Source organism: Lissotriton helveticus, chromosome 5_1 (genome assembly GCF_964261635.1).
Source record: "Lissotriton helveticus chromosome 5_1, aLisHel1.1, whole genome shotgun sequence".
In the NCBI taxonomy this organism is placed as follows: Eukaryota; Metazoa; Chordata; class Amphibia; order Caudata; family Salamandridae; genus Lissotriton; species Lissotriton helveticus.
The window spans coordinates 2,137,364,125-2,137,372,525 of record NC_136065.1 but is presented as its reverse complement, the minus strand read 5'-3'; positions in this window follow the sequence as shown (position 1 = coordinate 2,137,372,525).

Sequence of the window (8,401 nt, the reverse complement as noted above, 5' to 3'; positions counted from 1 at the left end):
TGGTCATTTCCCATAATAATGTGTTATCTCACTAAGGGGCACATGCATCATTGTAGGATTTTGCACTTCCTAAATTGCGAAAATTAAGGAATCGCAATTTAGGAATTGCAAAATCCTATGCATCAAGAAATCCTAATTTTTTTTAGGATTTCTTAATTTTCGGAATTTGCGATTCCTTAATTGCGAATCACAATTAAGGAATGGCATTACATTGACCCCCCCTGCACCACTGAAATGTATTTTAAAGTGCATGTTTCACACACACATGTCCTAAGGACATGTGTGTGTGTAACATGACACTTTCCAAAATGCATTTTTTTGCTTTTTTAAAGAATTTCGCAAATTAACACGAGGGTCAACCTCGTGTTAATTTGCACTTCCTATTTCAAAATTCGCATTTTTTTAAAAATTGATGCATTGCATTTAAGGAATCGCACAAATGCGATTCCTTAAATGCATTCGCATTTTTAGGAAATGCAAAAAAAAAACGAATTTTGAAAAATTGTTTCATGCATCCCAAAAACGTATTTAGGAAGCGCAAACGGCCGAATTTACCGATTCGCACCGTTTGCACTTCCTAAATAGGTTGATGCATGTGCCCCTAAGTACCCCTACCAATTCGCATTGCTCTCCCGTCCACTGCTCCTTAAGCCCCTCTCATGCCCCCTGCTTGTCGTATAATGTATTTGAATATAATAGGGTGCATTTACTAAGAGTGATGCAAATCAATGCAAAATCTTTTTTTCACAATTTATTTCCCAGCACAAAAAGTGTTTTGTGCTGGAAACTCAATTGGAAGTAATGCAAAGCAATGCATAGAGTTGCTTTGCACTACTTAGCGACGAGTGGGTATTCCCTGGGTGGTGCCTGGGCGGTCCCAAGGTAGCACCCATGGTTTTTGAAGCAAAACCCTATTTGCAAAAAAACAAAGAAAAATAGACTGAGTTTAGCACAAAAAAAACACCCATTTCATATACGGGCTATCATAGAAAAATGCTTTTATTGCTCCTTACTTTTCCAGCTTTGCCCTTGTGCGGAACTGTACAGCACACATATAAAGTGGGACACGTTTTAAAGTTAGTCTAAGCCTTGTATTTTGTACTGAAAGTGTGCCCTTCCAGTTGGGGAACAGCCTTTACAACGCGGGCATTACCACGCACTGCCATTACTACGCTGCTTTTACAACGCAAGTCGTTTTAACGACTTGCGCTGGAGGGCGCTGTTGGACAAGGAATAGTTTAATTTTCTATTCCAACACCTTCCCTACTGTAACGTCGGCTGGAGTTGGAATAGAAAATTAAACTATTCCACTATCCAGTGCTTACAGCACAAGTCGTTGTAACGACTTGCGTGGTAAAAACAGCGTTGTAATGGCACGCGTGGTAATAGCCCGCATTGTGCTGACATACAACCTTCCAGTTCAAAACTATATTCTAGTCTCACACAGATACCCTGGCAGTATGTGGCAAAAGTGTATGCATGGCGCACGGCTACCTGATTGTACGTCAGCACTAGGGAGAGGGGAGAAGAATGCCATATCTCTGTAGGTATAGGGCTCTCCTGCTCTCTCTTTCTCATGCAGCGCAGCATTTTTGGCTGCAGCGCTGTGCGAGAATTTGGTAAATAGACCCCTTTGACTTCCAAAACAACGCGGGGAGGAGGAGGACGCCGTGCAGTTCAGCTACCAGCTACAAAGTGGACAGCTAATTCTAAAAAAGCTCCAAAAAAGTGACCCTTGAATTTATGAGGAAAAGCACATAAGAATTAATCAGAAAGCATTTTCCTGTTACCACAAAGATTAAGTGGTTGATGGAATAGCGTAAGGTAGCTCCCAGAGGCGTCCCTCCAACCATCTAAAAGAACAAGAAAATAGGACTGGATTGAAGTTGGTCCATTTCCTTCCAACTCCGAGTGAAGTCTCGACAAAAGCAAATACAAGAATAAAAGGATGAAAGAAACATGAGCGGATGTAAACGTGCTCGGATAAACCTATAACAACAGAACCAGGGAAGATCTGACCTGGATAAAATTAAGCTGTGAACGAGTCCTTGAAGAAGGTGCAAGATAAAAAGAGGCACCGAAACGCCGCGTCGACAATTTCGTTCCTATAACAACCTATTGACCTGTAACATGATGTTGTAATGTTTGTGATAAATGTTGCCAGAATAGCAATTTTTAAAGAATACTGTATACTTTTTAATTTCTGAATTTTATGGAACACAATTGTGTATATGAACTGTATATGTTATTGTCAAATTTGTAATCTTTTCAAATAAATGTATGAAAAATGTTTTTATAAAATAGATTTGTTTTATGTTTTTCATGGTATCTTTGGACCCTACAAACACTTAGTTGTAAATTTGGTAACCGGTGCAACATTGTAATCCCTCTCTTTGCTTTAAACGTCCCCTTTTGGGATCTTAACACCACCAATGATTCATTGAATCCAGGAGAAGGAACTCTGTTTTTTATAAGATTGTTGACCCAATCCTTTTCCTGTCAGAAAGGGTAGCTCCCTATATACATTTTTTGACTTTTGTGTGGAACTGTACAGCACACATATAAAGTGGGACACGTTTTAAAGTTAGTCTAAGCCTTGTATTTTGTACTGAAAGTGTGCCCTTCCAGTTGGGGAACAGCCTTTACAACGCGGGCATTACCACGCACTGCCATTACTACGCTGCTTTTACAACGCAAGTCGTTTCAACGACTTGCGCTGGAGGGCGCTGTTGGACAAGGAATAGTTTAATTTTCTATTCCAACACCTTCCCTACTGTAACGTGGGCTGGAGTTGGAATAGAAAATTAAACTATTCCACTATCCAGTGCTTACAGCACAAGTCGTTGTAACGACTTGCGTTGTAAAAACAGCGTTGTAATGGCACGCGTGGTAATAGCCCGCATTGTGCTGACATACAACCTTCCAGTTCAAAACTATATTCTAGTCTCACACAGATACCCTGGCAGTATGTGGCAAAAGTGTATGCATGGCGCACGGCTACCTGATTGTACGTCAGCACTAGGGAGAGGGGAGAAGAATGCCATATCTCTGTAGGTATAGGGCTCTCCTGCTCTCTCTTTCTCATGCAGCGCAGCATTTTTGGCTGCAGCGCTGTGCGAGAATTTGGTAAATAGACCCCTTTGTGCCACTGTGCGCAAATGACAAGCCACTCTGCGCCTGTCCGCAACCCGACCACGAGCAGCGCCAGGACCCCTGGGCCTCCGGCCCTCCAGCTCCTTGGCTCTCCATGAACTTAACACCGGCAACAACTACATCAGCAAGCTCTGCTCACCTGTGAACACCCACGGACCATTCACCTGCCATCACTGCCACCACTCCTTCACTTTCCCCGAGACCCAGGACCCTACACCTCCCTCCAGCAACAACTCTTATCGCACCCCATACCCTGAAATACACCCTCCTCAATGTCTGTTCCCTCCACAGACACGCCACAGAAGTCTGGGACCTACTCAACAGCACTGCCCCAGATCTCACCTTCCTCACCAAAACCTGGATGAACGCCACCTCCGGACCAGACATCGCGATCGCCATCCCTGAAGGATACAAGTTCACCCGGAAGGTTTGCCCCAACCACCCCAGTAAAGGCATCGCCATCGCCCACAAGGACAATCTCTGGCTGAGCACCTATTCCGATGGGCCCACAGACCTGATGGAACACCTCCATTTCAAGATCCAGACCAACCCAGCCTCCACCCTCCTAGGCACCCTCATCTACAGATCACCCCAACCCCATGTTCCTTTTTTCGACTCCATCATCGACATCATTACCCCGCATGCCATCACCTCCACCGATTTCACGCTGCTATGAGACCTCAACTTCCACCGAGACAACCGCCAGGACCCCAACTCCGCCTCCCTCCTGGACAACCTCCACACCATAGGACTCAAGCAGATAGTACCAGAACCAACGCACACAGCTGGGCACATCCTCAACCCCGTTTTCACAAGAGGGAACTCCATCACTTTCAGCCACATCTCCGAACTCCCATGAACTGACCACCGCTGTGCTCACTTCACCTTCAAATCCAACATCCCCCGCAGACGTCTGTATCAGCTCCAATGCCGGAACTGGAACAAGATCTCCGACGACCAGCTCGCCACCACTCTCAGAATTTCCGCTCACACCATCACAGACGATGACCACACCACTGCCGCCCGCACGTTACACAACTGGATCACCAACTGTTCCAACACCACCGCCCGACCCCTCAAGAAAGACTCCAAGTCCCACGCCAAGAAAGCCAGCTGGTTTTTTAAGGCACTCTGAGACTCCAGACAACTCAAAAAACTGTCGAGAAGCTCCAAAATCCAGACAGACCTCGACAACTTCAAAACAGATACCGATGTCCACCACAAGCTCATCAGACTCTCCAGGAAGAAAGCACTTCAGGACAGAATGTCCACCAATGCACACAACAGCAAGGAACTCTTCGTCATCATTAAAGAGTTTGCCCAACCCAACAGCGAGTCCACAGACATCACTCCCTCCCAGGACCTCTCTGACAGACTCAGCGCTTTCTTCCATCACAAAATCAAGACCTACCACGACAACTTCAACGACAAAACCCCCCACGAGGAACCCGCTCCCAACGCTCCTAGCAGCATGCAGCCGACACTAGACAGCTGGACTGCCCTCAGCATCGAAGACACTCTGAGAATAATGAAGACCACCCACTCCAGGGCCCCCACGGACTCCTGCCCCCACCACATCTACTGCAAAGCCACAGATATCATCGCCCGAGCTTCAACGTATCATCAACTGCTCCTTTGAGACAGCCTCCTTCCCCTGGAAACACGCCGAGATCAACCCTCACTTGAAAAAACCCTCAGCGGACCCCATCAACCGCAATAATTTCAGACTGATCTCCCTACTCCCTTATCTGGCCAAAGCCATGGAAAAAGCCATCAACAGCCAACTCGCTGCCTTCATCGAAGAAAACCACATCCTCAACTCCTCCCTATCAGGCTTCAGGAAGAACCACAGTACCAAAACCACTCTCCTTGTAGCAACAGTCGACATCCACGCCATCCTTGACAGAGGAGAGACTGTGGCCCTTATCCTCCTAGACCTCTCAGCGTCCTTCGACACTGTCTCTCACCGCACCCTAGCCCGCAGACTCAACGATACGGGAATCCGGAACAAGTCTCTAAACTGGATCCTCTCTTTCCTCTCCAGGCAGAACGCAACGGGTCAGACTCCCTCCATTTCTCTCAGAACCGACTCCAACCACCTGCGGAGTCCCACAAGGATCCTCCATCAGCCTGACATTGTTCAACATCTACATGGCCCCCGATCGCATCCATCATCAGAGCACACGGACTCAACATCACATCGTACGCAGACGACATCCAACTCTTCCTCTCTCTGTTCAACAAACCCAACATCACCAAGCGCAACTTTCAAGATCGAATGGAAGCCATCGCCAGATGGATGAAGAACAGCTGCCTCCAACTCAACATGGAGAAAACCAAGGTACTCATCATGGGCCCAGGCCCGACACCTGGAACGACACCTGGTGGCAGCCCACCCTCAGGGACCCGCCCGCCCCCAAGTACCAAGCACGCAACCTCAGAATGATCCTTGACTCCAAACCCAAAATGGACCTCCAGATCAACGCTATCACCTCCTCCTGCTACCACACCCTCCGCCTCCTCCGTAAGACCTTCAAGTGGATACCCCCTGAATACAGGAAAACTGTCACACACGCCCTCATCAGTAGCAGACTGGACTACAGCAACGCACTCTACGCCAGGATCAACAAAAACCTCACCCACAAAGTCGAGACGTCCAGAACGCCACCGACAGACTAGTCCTCAACCTACCGCGCCACATCAGCCAACACCTACGGACCCTACACTGGCTTCCCATTGAGAAGAGAATCACCTTCAAGCTTCTCCCCCACGCACACAAGGCCCTCCACAACGCCGGACCCGCAACCTGAACCAATATCTGGTGTTCCACACTCCCCAGCGCTCTCTCTGCTCGGCCCAGCTCTCCCTCGCGACGGTACCTCGGGTCAAGAAAAGCAGAACAGGAGGGCGCACCTTCTCCCTCCTCGCAACCAAGGCTTGGAACTCCATCCCTCCCCACCTCCAAAAGACTGCATCACTCCCTAAGTTCCCTAAAGGACATCAAGACCTGGCTCTTCGATGGAACTCGGTAAACCTCCAGGATCAGCAGGACCCCCTCCCCCCCTTTTCCTCAGCACCTTGAGGCCTGTTCCGGGTGAGTAGCTTGCGCTTTAGAAGCCCCTGATTGATGGGAAATCTGAAGCTCCCCCTCAATCTTACTGACCAAGCTACACCCCTTCAGCTCTGCCCCTTCCCTGACCAGCTCGAGCCCCACTGGCACTCAACATTGAGGTAACTTTTACACTGCTGGAAGAGTCCAAAGTAGCAAACAAAGCAAGGCACAACACTCCACGGTATCAGGGAGAGAACACCCTGTGGCTTGTGTCCTAACCCTCCACTGCCCATGGGTAGCACCAGACGCACACAAAACTCCAAGGCAAGTGAGCCAGAGGGCCAACACACGTCCAAAGGGTGGCAATGATTGAGAAGGTGCTGACAACGCCCAAAAAGTGCCCCAGGGCAGAACCCTTCACATGCTGGCATCCCACTGATTCAGCAATCAGGCAGCTCTTGGAGGAGCACACAGTTACACCTGTGCAAGGGGCACGCAGTTACACCTGTGCAAGGGGCACGCAGTTACACCTGTGCACTAAGTGGCATTCCATTCCCATTGCTCAGTGAGCTGAGTGACCCAGGTGTAGCTATGCCCGGATGTCACGTGTGTATGGCACACCTGCACAACTACTTTCAAGCTACAAATGAAACCAATGGAGAAGGCAAAATGTCCCTGCTGACGCACTACATGGGAAACAGATCTTCAGTTTATTCTACATGCTCCTGATTACTGGTAGAGAAGATAAATATGAAAAGCCATCTCTGCCCTTACCACACATTTTGATTTTTAGATCAGTGCTTAATTTGAACCAGTGGTTTCCAGTGCTCAGTACCGGACCTTAATTGTCACACTGGCACTTATGGTAATCTTATACCAAAAGGGAGTCACCGTTCATGAAGAGAGAAAGAAGGGAAGCAGGAGGTGCTCTTGTTGTGTGCTACTCTAATTGTGGGGGCAGTGTGACCTCATCTTGATGCCCTCACACACCCGAAGGATGTCATGCTTCATCATTGGGATTTTGCTCCTCGTCGGGCCGGCGCTGCTTATTTAAAGGTTAACTGAAGTTAAAGAATGGAAGTAAGTAGGCTGTCCTGCACCACTTAAATGTAGAATCACCTTCATTTTTAAAGACATCTTGTAGCATAAGTGAAAGAGCATAATACAATCTTTTCAAAATTCAAAACATGTATTTCATTAACAAGCAGACGTGTTTGACCTTAGTACATCAGATTATAACAGTGCATTGAGAAGTATTTTTATTAAAGGGATAGTTTTCAAACATGAATTTAGAAAGAGTCAACCCCATCCTGACAACAATGCCAATAATGAACTAAGAGGTACATCGGTTGTTATGTCCATTCTTTGGGTGGCATTTCTGTTATACATGAACATTATAGTATATTAAATCAAACACAGGAGAAGGTTTTGTACAGCACACATCCTGAAGTCATGAATTTCAAGGCCCTCATGTGATAATGGAGACAAAGGAAGTGAAATAAAACAGTTGCCTAGGATCAAGCAATTTGGTTAAGTGGAGAAGCCGGGATTATTCCCAGGTTTTTGGTTTCACACTGTGCAATTCAGACACTAGATGTATGTTTGTTTGTATGTTTTGCTTCCTCTACATCCACGTTACCACCACCACCACCCCCCACCCGAATGCCACCCTACTGGTATCAGTGTGGCCCTCGATCACATAACAGACCAAACTTAGTGGCCCAAGGTAAAATCTTTGTGGGTACCCATGCTCTAACTAGTGCCTTTCCTTGCTTGTCCCAGGTGTGTTTTTGATCCTCTCGGCTAAGTCCTGCCCTTCTGGAATTTCATTTTTTGAGGTTTTTGGTGCGAATTTGCTTTTGCTGCCCGAAGTGGTTTATTTTCTTTGACATCCAGTGACAGGAAGGGTCTCCTTCGGCAAGGTGGCTTCGGAAAGAGATCACCTATTCTTCAGAGTTGAGGTTTCCCGCATCCGGCCTCGCACTTCAAGATCAGCAATTGACACTTCCGCTGGACTGGACCTTTCACAGACATATCAAACTTCTCATATGCGAAGATTATTGTCTGCTTCAGCCATCTACCATCTACTCAAACAAGCAGAAGAAGACTGTAATCCTAGCCCAAACCAAATGTGACAAAGACGGTCACTGACTAAAAGATTTCATTCTTGAAAAGTAATTATATAACGCTCTATTC